Source organism: Lepidochelys kempii, chromosome 6 (genome assembly GCF_965140265.1).
Source record: "Lepidochelys kempii isolate rLepKem1 chromosome 6, rLepKem1.hap2, whole genome shotgun sequence".
Lineage (NCBI taxonomy): Eukaryota > Metazoa > Chordata > Testudines > Cheloniidae > Lepidochelys > Lepidochelys kempii.
Genome location: NC_133261.1, coordinates 122465932 through 122478497, shown reverse-complemented (window position 1 = coordinate 122478497; position 12566 = coordinate 122465932). Strand labels below are relative to the sequence as shown.

Genomic DNA, 12566 nt, shown 5'->3' with positions numbered 1-12566 from the left:
GCTAGTAAGCTAAATAGCTTTAAGTACACGCTGAAGAGTTTTGCTAAAGTTAGGAACTTCTTGGCACTTTCTTTTTCAGTATGTTTAGGAAATCCGATCTGCACAGCAGTTTGTCTTTGCTCCTGGTGTCTTGGACACGAACGTCAGTTGCATTCCTTGCTCCTTTCCATGCTGCTGGCAGAGGCGTTATTGTGGCAGAAGCAGGCACAGATGTGGAAACTCCTTCTCTGCTCCATCCCCTCCAGCACCTGAAGAGAGACAGAATCAGAACTCTCCCTAGGGCAGTAGAAAGCAGGTAAGAGAGAGAGTGAGAAGAGGAGCTTGACTACCAAGCATAGGCACTGACTCCATGGGTGCTCTGGAACTGGAGCACCCATAGGAAAAAAAGTGGGTGCTCAGCACCCACCAGCAGCCCTGCTGATCAGCTCCTCTCCCACCCCTCCAGCCCTCCCGCCTGCCGGCGGGCCCCTCTGATCAGCGCCTCCCCCTCCCTCCCAGCACCTCCCACCTGCCACAATCAGCAGTTCAGCGGCATTCAAGAGGCGCTGGGGGGGGAGGGGGAGGAGCGGGGACAGGAAGAGGCGGGGAGGGGGCGGAATGGGGCAGGAAGAGGTGGGGCAGGGGTAGGGCCTTGAGGGAAGGGGCGGAGCGGGGAGAGGGGCCTGGGGCAGAGCGAGGGTGGAGCACCCCCCTGGGAACAGGGGAAGTTGGCACCTCTGCTATCAAGTACTGCCTGTGGGTTTCCCCTCATTCAGCTTTGAGGATCACCCCTGTCCCTTGCTTTCACTCTACACCCCTCCTACTAGTCACTGCCCCTGCCCTTCAGGTTGAGGAGCGCTGGCTGGAATGCTCTTTAGCACTCAGCTGCTCCTTGGGATTTAGCAGATGGCGTTTTCTATGTGGGTGGAGCTGCCAAGAGAGTCCAGCCTATGCTGAGATTTCGGGGCACGCCCTGCCCGGCCTGCCTTTGAAGTGCTTTTGGGGAAAGCGCGGGTCATAAAACGTAATGGCAAGTCGCCGCACGGAAGGTCATGAAACGGGGGATGAAACCCTTCCTGCAGCTGCATCAGCACAGTCCCATTTCATCCGTGCCTCGAACAGCTCTCTGAGGGGACACGGGCATTCCTGGCAATGTGCACACCGTCTCTCAAGAGTACTGGCACAAGCAGGAAGTGAGAGGTAGGGGCTGGAGGGGATAGCGAGGAAGCGTGCTCAGTGAGGTAGATCAGCACAGCAGCTTTAAGAACTGAAGCGCAGATCCTCAAAGGTATTTAGGCTCCTAACTTCAATTGAAATGAACAAGTTAGGGGCATATAGAACTTTGAGGATCTGGGCCTGACTGCGTAGTTGAACTGTCAATCAACAGTATAACTTCTGATTGGATGGGAAGCTCTGCTGCTGATCCCCAGTCGCTGATCAGAGCAGACATAAGCAGTAATGTCAGCCCCACGCATTCAAATATCATGATATTGGTTTAAAATAATGAGATTTTTTTAAAAAGAATCCTTTTTGGGTTCTCTTGATTTGCCTTCTGTTTTTTGAGACTTTAGGGTTTGTAATTCCACGCTCTTCTTTGCAACCATGAGGGTTAGCAACTTTTTGTACAAATACAGTGAAAGCTGAGAGTCTTATGAAATCACATGACTCCAGCAGCTCTGGCTTCAAGCAAAAGCACCAAATACAGTGAGATTTTCTTTCTTAGAAGCTGTGTTACTTCTCTCTAGTTTGCAGTTTTGTTGTAGCCATGTCGGTCCCAGGATATTAGAGAGACAAGGTGGGTGAGGGAATATCTTTTTATTGGACCAAGTTCTGTTGATGAAAGAGACAAGCTTTTGAGCTTACACAGGTCTGGGAAACTTAATCAGAGTGTCACAGCTAAATAAATAAATTGATAGAACTTCCCAGACCGGGAGAAGAGCTCTGTGTTAGCTTGAAAGCTTGTCCCTCTCAGAAACAGAACTTGGTCCAATAAAAGATATTCCCTCACCCACCTTGTGTCTCTTAACATTAATATTAGAAAGCCACCTTGTTAGATGCTGAAGGACAGCTTTGGAGTTACGTCAAGATCCATCTTCGGTACTACATGCCACTGTTACCGTAGTATCTGAATTCCTCACAATATCTAATGTATTTAACCTCACAACACCCCGGTGAGGCAGGGCACTGCTATTAGCCCCATTGTACAGATGGGACTTGAGGCACACAGAGGCTAAGTAACTTTCCCAAGGTCACAGAGGAAGTATATAGCAGAGCAGGATCTTGAGCCCAGGTCTCCCAAGTTTAGACCATCCTTTCTCTCGTGCTGTGGTTATGATGACCGCGGTTGTAGCCAAGGAACAAATGAGAGGAAGGTCAGACTCCCAGGATTCAGAGGCGCATCCATGGTTTTGGATGTTTATCAGAACTGAAACTGGTGGGTTTTGAGCCATGCTGATCCTGAACAGTTCACAAAATGAATGATGGCTGTTACTGGTGTCATTGGACAATGAGTGGAACTGGTTCTGACTGTGCTAAGAGAGTGACACACACAGTGCTTGAAAGAGACTGATCTTCATTTCCTGGACTCAGACACATGACCAGTAAAGCCTATGCCAGGGTGCTGGAGAGGAGGTTACACCTGTTAGTTGAACCTCAGATTGAGGAGGAACAATGAGGATTCCATCCCGGCCGTGGAACAATGGACCAGCTCTTTGCTGTCTTGCAGATACTCGAGGGGTCATGGAAGTTTGCTGATTTTGTTTTGTAGATCTGGAGAAGGCATATGACCGTGTTCCGTGAGATGTCTTGTGGGAAGTGCTGTGGGAGTATGAGATGCTGGTGCTGTTTTTGCGTGCTATCTGGTCCCTCTATTCTCAGAGTGAGAGTTGCGTTCGTATTCTTGGCATTAAGTCGAGTTCGTTCAAGCTGGGTGTTGGACTCTGCCAAGGGTGTGTCTTGTCCCCACTCCTGTTCGTGATTTTCATGGATAAGATATCAAGGTGCAGCCAAGCTGTGGAGTGCATCCGGTACGGGGACTCGGAGGTGGCATCTCTGCTGTTTGCAGATGATGTTGTCCTTCTTGCTTCTTCCGACTGCAATCTCCGATGCGCACTCAAATGTTTCACTGCTGAGTGTGAAGCGGCTGGGATGAGGATCAGCACCTCCAAATCAGAGGTCATGGTCCGCTCCTGGAAAGAAGAGGACTACTCTCTCCAGGTGAGGGGGGAGCAGCTGCTCTTATTGGATGAGTTCAAGTATCTAGGGGTCTTGTATGTGAGTGACAGTGAGCGTGAGATCAACTGGCGGATTGGTGCAGCAGCAGCTCTGTACCCATGTCTGATGGTAAAGCAGGAGCTGAGTCCTCAGATGAAGCTCTCGATTTACAGGTCACTCTACGGCTCCATCCTCACCTGTGGTCATGAACTTTGGGTAATAACCAAAAGGACGAGACTGTGGGTACAAGTGGCGGAAATGAGGTTTCTCCACAGGGTGGTTGGGCTTACTCTCTGAGACAGAGTGAGAAGCTAGGCTATTCAGGAGGGCCTCAGAGTAGATACTCTGGATCGAGAGGAGTCAGCTGAGGTGGTTTCGGCACCTGATAAGGATGCCCCTGGGAGGCTTCTGTTGGAACTATACCAGACACGTCCCACTGGGCGGAGGCCTGAGGCCGACCCAAGACACACTGGAGGGATTATATCCCCCTGCTGGCCTGGGAACACTGGGGAATCCCCCAGGAGGAGCTGGAACCTATTGCAGAGGAAAAGGAGGTCTGGTTCTCCCTACTCTCCATGCTGCCGCTGTGACCCTCACCAGGAAAAGCGGCATAAAGGAAAAAGAAGAAGAAGAAACTCACATGGCCAGGGTCAGCACGTCAGAAGATGAATACCTCAGTCACATCCCATTGCAATAACTGGAGCTACAGCAAATGTACATCTTGGAAAGTCCACATTACAGACAGTGTAGATCTCCATGCCCTTCACTGACAATGTCACTTAGGGCAGTGTGTTTCCCCCTGGAACTATTCAGCAGAAATCTTGCAAGAACTTGGGCCTGATAACTGCAGTCTCCAGAGAAATCTCAGCAGATGCCTCTCTCCCCAAGGTAGGGATGTGCTTCTCCCACGTGGGAGTCACTGGATGGTCTGAAAAATGATCAGAGTACAGTCTCCTTCCAGCGTGCCTGAAGGGCTGAGGAATCCTGGCTGTCAGGCCCTTTCCTTTCCCCTGCCGAGGAAGGAGTAGGAAGATCTCTGGAGTAGAGAGAGAGGGTAATTCACTGAAGAGCTTCTGTGTATTCTGACTCAAACGGGTTTAAAAATCTTAATGGAATTTTCAGCCGCTTATACAAAAATGACAAGAGACTGCACTGAAAATTCCCACAGCTGGCATGCATCATCACGTCTGCAGGTCTGTCAATTAGACAGCTTAGTAGTGGGAATTCTGCCGCTGCTTAGAAAGTAAAGTTGAAAGACAAGTAAAGAACACCTAGTATCTTGTTAATAAGCACTGCAACAGACTGGTGAAAGACAATGGGTGATATACTGGCCCAGTGGTAGTTCTGCCAATTGACTTCTCTGGGCCCAGGATTTCCCCTCACGTATCTGCGCTGAAGAATTTACGATCTAAGTCTCTGCTTCTGCCAAGGCTTATGCAGGTATCTTCAAGTACCTGACCGGTTCTATCAAACTGTTAATATTTGCTACCTGTTACAGTGCTTATGACTGAGAGCTGCTCCATTGAGGCCAGTAAACACTATGCCTCGTAGGAAACACAGGCAGGATTGGGCTTAAATGAACACTTCAGGGGATCTCTACATGGCAGCTGGGAGGGTGCTTCCCAGTGTGGGTAGACAGACGCGCTCGAGTCCGTGCTGAAAAACTGCAGTGTAGCAGAGGTGGCCGCTTGGACTAGCCCCCTGACTACAGCCCTTCCTGGAAAAGAGCTGCGTACATATTCGTGCAGCTCGTCTGAGCCGTTGCCTGTACTACCACGGGCTATTTTTAGCGTACTAGCTTGAGCAGAGCTAGCATGTGTCTGTCTACCCGTGCGTGGAAGCACTCTCCCAACTGTGGTGTACGTATCCTTCCAGTTGTTTGACCTCATCTCCGCATGCCTGTGATGGCCCACGGCCATGCACTTTTATAAACACCAGCCATCCATGTCTGTACGGGGGGTGGGGAACTTGCAAAAAAGATTTGCATTGCTACTTCCACCAGGCAAGGCTGTTCAGTACATGTCCTGTGAAACCATCTCCCACCTGCTGGTTTCAGAACCCGTATTTCAAGCTGCATTTAGGGGATTCCTCTCTGTGGCCGTGGCCATAGTAGCACAATTGTCGCCTTTTAGGTCAACAGCGGCAGTAGCAAAGAAATAACTGTCAGCAGTACAGCCCCATTGGCTGGGAGGCCACATCTCTCACTGCTTCAGACTGTAAGGTGCATGTCAAGGCTAAGGGCTGATGGTTCGGCAGCCAGCAGGCACCACAGCAGGTAATTCATCGTTGTGATACGCACCACTGAAATCAACCGAAAACGCCATTAACAGCGTCCGCTTTCTGAGCCTGCAGGTTTGCTGCTGCGCCTTCAGTCTGAGCTGGACCTTTGTCAGAAGCCAAGTCTGCAAACCATTCGAGGCATTCACACCATTGAGGTTACGCTGATAATTTATCAGAGAAATGTAAAACACACTTGCAGCACGTCTGTGTTGAGGCCATTTTAAATTCATATAATGGTGGAAATTTCTCCAGTGTACAAGGGGCCTTAGTACATCCATGAATTACAGGATTACAGTCATGGCATAAATTCTGCCACACAGTAACTATCCTCTTATTGACAGCTTCTTTGCACACAACTTGTCAGCTCGAATATGCCTGGCGGGCGTGGGACATGCCTGTTTGCTGCTGAGAAATGCTTTCTTTTGACAACGTTTTGGTTTGGGGCCTGTAGTGGGGCAGCTGCCCTACTCTGATTAGCAGGGGTTAAAAGCAGTCAAGTTAGGCGGATTGGGGAAGTCAGGGCCTAGCTGGCCCCTATAAGAGGGCTGTGGGCCAGAAGTTGGAGTCTCACTCTAGCCCTGGAGTGGGAAGGGCTAGCTGCCTGAGGGGATGGTGAGCAGGGGCAGAGCAGAGCAACTGGGGAGCTCCAGCCTGGTAACTTCCCAGGCTGAAGGCCTTGTTGAAGAGAGACAGCCTGGGAATAAGCAGAGGCAATTGGTCCTAACCCTTTGCCAATGATGCGTGGCCTTTACAGACTGCAGTCTGCCCCAATGAGTGGGGGCTAGATAATGACTGGCAGTAGCCACTGGGGCAAGGTGGGTTCAGTGGGTTGGGGGTTCCCCTGGGAGGGGAGACCCAGAGTAAGGGGGTACTGCTGGGGGCAGAACCCTGAGGTAAAGAGGCACCAGGGTCTGGGAGGGACACGGGGCCAGTGGCAGGTGAGACACTGGCTTGCAGAGGGCACGCCATATGCTGGAAAAGAGCTAATTCCCAGATGACCAGCAGGAGGCGCTGCACTGGTGGGTTGTCGCTTTGCTACAGGGCTGTTCATTGAACCACCCCCTTCTAGGGTGACCAGATGTCCCGATAATAATGGGACTGTCCCGATTTTTAGGTCTTTGTTCCGTGTCCTGACCGATGCACGGTCGGGATGCCATTTGTCCCGATATTGTGGGTTTGGCTGCTCCGGCTTTTTTTTTTTTTTTTGCTTCCCCCATGTGTCCCGATAATTTCTCCCTTACATCTGATCACCCTACCCCCTTCCCCCCAATTTTTGCTGTAGGAACAGTCTTCTGGCAAATGTATCTCTTCACAGCACCCTTTTAGTGTTAATGTAATAAAGCTCCTAGCAGGTAAATGATTTTGCCCTCCCTAGTCATTACCAGGCACTTGCATTGAGTCTCCTTCAGTGGCCGCCGAAGCACTGCAAGCCTGTCGCGTAAATTACCTTTGAAGCAGGAGTATTTTCAATGGGCGATTCTGTCACTAGACTAGAAATCCACTCACATTTCAAGGAGCCACCAGCCACAGCACAGATCTGTGTCCATCAGCGGCAGCCCAAAGGCCATTGTAAATTCGTTAGCCTCCTCTCTGTAACTAACTGTGTATTGTAGTGGGCTTTCCCTATACACTGGAGTTAAATTACCAACACTAACGTAGGGTGAGATTAAGGATTTCAAGCACTGCCCTGGAATCCTATGAGAGCTATTTAGTTCTTGGCCTTCTTTCTAGGTCACTGGGTCTAAGGTGCCGCAAGTACTCCTTTCCTTTCTGGGTCACTGTTGACTCTCGATGTAACGCCCAATTCCCTGTAGCCAGTTGTCAATCCTAAAACCCCTCTTGAGCAGTGGCTGATAATGACTTTGGCCACCAACTGGCTGCACTGATTGATGCTTTCCACCACCCTCCCTTTGGAAATCAAAGGCCTAGCATAGAGATAATGCAAAACCCAGCCAGGCTTTCATCTCAGAGCTCTCTAATGACGTGCTCCTAATGAGTAGACCTTTGCTATGCAGATTCACACATTATCCTTCTCTATATTGTTGTATGCAGCCTTGTTGTGGCCTGCAGGTCCCAGGATATTAGAGAGACAAGGTGATATCTTTTATTGGACCAACTTTGGTTGGTGAGCGAGACAAGCTGTCCAGCTCCACAGAGCTCTTCTTCAGGCCTGAGACAGCTAAATACAAGGTGGAGCTGATTGTTTAGCATAAATAGTTACCACAGATTTCAAGGGACTGTTCCATTCACCTCACCCACTTTGCCTCTCTGTATTGTTGTAGCAGCTCTGGGTGGGGGGAGTGTGGGTCCCTTAGCATATGAAAGCTGCCTCTTGCACAGGACTACAAGCATGGCACATTTCAGCCAGCCTGAGCCACAAGCTTCTGCCAAGTCATGATGTATGAGACATGAAGGTCAAAAGTTCAATTTGACAATCCACAAGGTTAGCTGATGGTCACTTCATTTGTGGTTGTTTGTCCCCAAATTGTCAAGCCGGCGTTTAGGTTTTGGTGATGGATCTGACTCCTCAATTAAAGCCTGACATTTGCCCCTTCGTTTCTATTTCTAGAGGGCCCGATCCAGAGCCCAGTGAAATCTTCCCATGAACTCCAATGGGTTTTGGATCCATCCTACAAGGAATATGTAGCTTTCTAGAGCCTGCTTTTCTGTGTTTGGTGTTATGACTATCTTACAGTTCCATGAGATGCTGCTGTTGCTGGGGAGTGCTTATGCTCCAGAGCATGGTCTGAAATGTATGTGTCCTGTTTCTCGTTTACATCTCAGGTTCCTTTCCCTCGTCCCCACACAATATTTACAACAGAGCTTCTTTGGATGGCAGATTGGAAAAAATCTGAGTTGTACCAAACGTATTCAGAGTCTGATGTTTCATAATCCCTTCTTTTAGCTTATCCAAACAAATATATAGCTAATACTTCTTGTGAGGCAGTCTGCTTCCTTGATAACACTGTCCTTATCCAAACAAAAACCCCTTTTAAATATTTCACTGTTTTTTTCCAGGGGCGGAGGGAGGGAGTTATTCATCCAAGGGCTTGATTTTGCAGGATACTCAGCTGTCAGGGTCCAATCCAGAAAAGCAATTAAACATGAACATTGCCCCATAGAAGTCAATAGGACTATGTGGATGCCTGAATTACACATATGCTCATGTGGTGTGCTGGGTCAAGGCCAGCGGGCTCAGCACCTAGCAGGATGGAGCCCTGGGTGAATAACTTTTTAATGGCCAATGAATGGAGTTTATTTGGTGAGATTTGGCTAATCTGATTAAATGCCAGTTTGTCCCCTCTGAGGTCTGCTCTACGCACAGTTTTTGAACCAGTGTAAATATTTCAGTTGGGGGGGTGATTTAAAAAAAATCAACAAAATAGTTACATTGCTACAACTGCTAGTGTTATCCCTCCCCACACCTCCTGACTGCTGCCACCAAGGAGTGTGTGTGTGTCTCGAAGATTCTGTCTCTCCCTCAGCCTTCTTGCTGCTGTGAGGGGGTGTCTCCATTATTCTACTCCTGTCCCAGTTCCCAGTCTTTACCCCTCCTCCCCAGTGAACAGCTCCAGCACCTGCCTTTCATGCTGCTCCTGAATTTCCCAAGGAGAAGTAGAGTGAAACTGACAATCTATTTCATGGCTGCCCATAGGGTTCTGGACAGCAACAGTGAAAATGGACAGGACTGGTCAGTTTTCATTTGGCAGAGTTCTGAGCAGCAGCAGAGACACAGCAGCTGTCTGCCTGCAGACTCAGGATGGCAGCACTGCAATGATCTAAACACAGATCCCATTTTTGCTAGTGCAGGGGTCTCAACTATGCAAAGCATTAATTCTTTATGAGCTCTTCTATGGTATGCATGAATCTAGTAGCTGCCTGCGCCACAACGCCCCTGCGAAGTAGGGAAATACTATCGCTCCCATTTTACAGGTCCAAGTTGAAGCAGAGAGAAATAAGAGCCTGATTTCTGGAAGTCACTAGGAGCTGTGGGTTCCCAACAACTTTTGCTGAAGGTCAAACAGGGAGCCTGCGGCAAGGCCAGGAAGAGCCACTGAGTCCCAGGGGAGTGTTTTAAGCACAGGGACATCGTTCTCTCACTGCGGGGAGATTTAAGGCTTCTCAGCACCTAAGAAAGTCAAGCCCAGAAGGGCTGGTTCACTAGAAATGATACGGAGCCTTTCCTGTCGACCTACAAATGGAGCCACAATAGGCTCTGGCAAATTCGGACTCTGCAGAGGCAAGATAGCCCTGCAAGTTGCAGAAATATATTTTAAAGCCCGTTTCCTGGGGCTTTCTGCAGAGAGCTGCGAGGGGACTGAAATTTCATTAGCGAACATCTCTGCTCGACTCACCGCTAATCTTGACCCCCCCCCCCGCCCAGAGGCAAAATCTCAGTGTAACATGGATAGAAATGTCGTTTTCCCCTGGACGGCGGTGAAACTGGGAGGCAGAGTAGAGATTGCTGCTCTCCTTAACTCTAGATGTAGCAGTTTAGGGCTATGTGATTCCTTAATGTTTCTCCCTGGAAAATCCGGCCTTAAAAGCAGCACGGTTTCTGGGAATACACGGCATGGGAATTGTCTTCCAAGGTTGTGGCACAGGATATTTCTACCTTTATGGAGACTATACTGGCATAGCTACTCGGGCATAGACCCGTAGTGTAGACACAGCCTATTCTGACAGAAGGAATTTTTCTGAGGAGGTAGGAACACTGCCTCCCCAAATGACATTAGCTATGTTGACAGAAGCTCTCTTCCCTCCACGTGGTTGTCAGTTTAGCTACATTGGTCAGGAGCGATGTCCGCTCACTAAAAGTGGGGAGGCCACTGGTGCCTGAACTGTGGCTTCGCCCCCGTGCCATCCCTTCTCCCTGAGGCTCTGCCCCCGCTTGCTCCTCTCCACCCCATTCCCACTGTCACTCACCCTTACGGCCTGTAAAAAGTGATGGGGCCCTGTTCCCTCCCTGTTCCACTGCCCCTGACGTTGGTCAGGGATGTGGATTTTTCATGGCCCTGACAGACCAAGTTATGTTGATATAACTTTCAGGGGTAGCCCAAAATCTGTGTGTTAAATTAGCCATAGACTCCCTGAAAAGATGGCCGGGGAGAAAGGATGATGATGATGTGGTCTGCAAATCAGATCTGGGTTCCACTAAACCTCCTCTCCTGTGTGTCCGTGGGCAAGTTACCCCACCTCCCGGTGGCTCCGTCCTCCAGTTGTAAAATGGGGGTGATGATGCGGACCTACTTGTTCTGCAAGCATGCAGAATAGCTGGCTGCAGCCCAGGGAATCAGCCACACCAAACTGAAACTGGAATGGACGTGATTTTTCTCTAGGGAAGCAAATAAACTGTCTCCATGCTTTGTCCGCATGTAGCATATTTTGGGCTATGTTGCCTGTGCATATTTTCTCCTTCCCCTCTTCCTCAGAGTTTGTGCTGAAGGCCTCTGGGCTGCAGCAGAAGGAATTGTGGGGTTTAGGGATTGCCGGACCCCTTATTACCTTGGGTCCAAATGTTTGAGGCTGCAGCGAGTGGCTTGTGTGATCCCAACTGTTACTGTTTTCTAGAAGGTTCTCCAAGCTTAGCAGGGCTGTGAATGTGCAGCAGAAACACCTTCAAAGGTCTGCAGCTACTGTTAAGTAACTTCTCTTGATTATGAAGTCTTTAGCGGTTAGCACTATATTTGTCCAGCCACCTAGACTTATTTACTGTTCATTTCCTTTCCCCATTTTAGTCTCATGTTGTCAATATTTCCATGTAGTTCTGTAGATGGTATGTTCCAGAAAATGATTTTATTTTTTTGCAGGCAGCCTGATTATCTTGCCATTTCCTTGGTGCCAGAAAATCTGGAGGTAGAAAAACAGGCTTCTCATATTTTCTTGCTGATACAATTTTGTTTGCAAAGTCATAAAGATGTGAGAGCTGTAATGAAATGCATCCAACCACAGAATACTATGTACAAGAAATAAGATAATCAGATCTCCCATTAAAATCATGAAAGCGCAGATAGGCAGATTGTAATCTCTGTAGGACAGTATTGGCAATGTCCAGCTGGGTCAGAGGAAGGAAATGAACCAACAAATCTTCCTAGAGGAAAGATATAATGCTAGTCGCACTCCTTCCTGCGCTGAGTCCCAGTGGAAAAGGAAAATTAGCAGTTTTCACAGGCTACTCTTGCAAAACAAAATTCAGAACCAAATGCTGCAGGGAATCGTTTTCATTCTTCTGGAAAAGTTCCAAATTGAAAAACCTCTGGACTCATGTGAGAAAATTGATGAAAGACACAGCAAAGGGATAGAGTTCCCAAATCACTGTCGGCATGGTGGAAAGAAACTGTCCTGGTTTGCTGAAATTAAAGACAGATACTTGTTCTGAATCTTTGTGACTGCAGCCAATACATATGTTATTCCTATGGTAGCAAAAAAGCATCCCCAACCAAATTCTTGCTAAAAAGAACATGGGTCACAATAAAAAGAGAAACGGACAGGCTTACTGCCTCTATAAGGGCAAACTACTGAACTACTGGAGGAGAAATAGAGCATACTAATGCTCTCCATACTTACTGTAACCTTTGCTGTATTCAATTAGTCGACCTTCTGGCCCACCCAAGTAAATAGGCATTGCAAAATGTGACTTGCCTGCCTGGTGCGAAGGTTGCAGATCACTCGAGACATCTAGATAGACTTATGTGTAGTGCTAGGTGGTCATGGTACATGTATGTACCAACGACATAGGGAGGGATAGGAGAGAGGTCCTGGAGGCCAAATTTAGGCTGCTAGGTAAGAGCGTGAAATCCAGGAAATCCATGGTAGTAGTCTCTGAGATGCTCCCAGTTCCACGCGTAGGGCCAGTGACACAGGCAGAACTGCAGGATCTCAATGCGTGGATGAGACGATGGTGTAGGGAGGAGGAGTTTAGATTTATTAGGAGCTGGGAAATCTTTTGGGAAAGGGGGAGCCTATACAGGAAGGATGGGCTCCACCTAAACCAAAATGGAACCAGATTGCTGACACTTAAATTTAAAAAGGTCGTAGAGCAGTTTTTAAACTGAGGGCTGGGGGAAGGCCAACGGGTACAGAGGGGATGTGGT

At 48.6% G+C, this 12566-nt stretch overlaps 1 long non-coding RNA gene across 1 annotated transcript in view; it reads left to right on the top strand.

Annotated features, from left to right (window-relative positions):
- The first annotated feature begins 216 nt into the window (after window positions 1-216).
- LOC140913935 (uncharacterized) overlaps window positions 217-12566 on the top strand; it is a 102404-nt gene continuing 90054 nt past the window's right edge. The window contains exon 1 of the long non-coding RNA XR_012159704.1: window positions 217-295. This is a non-coding gene — a long non-coding RNA (uncharacterized lncRNA). The remainder of the gene's footprint in view (window positions 296-12566) is intronic.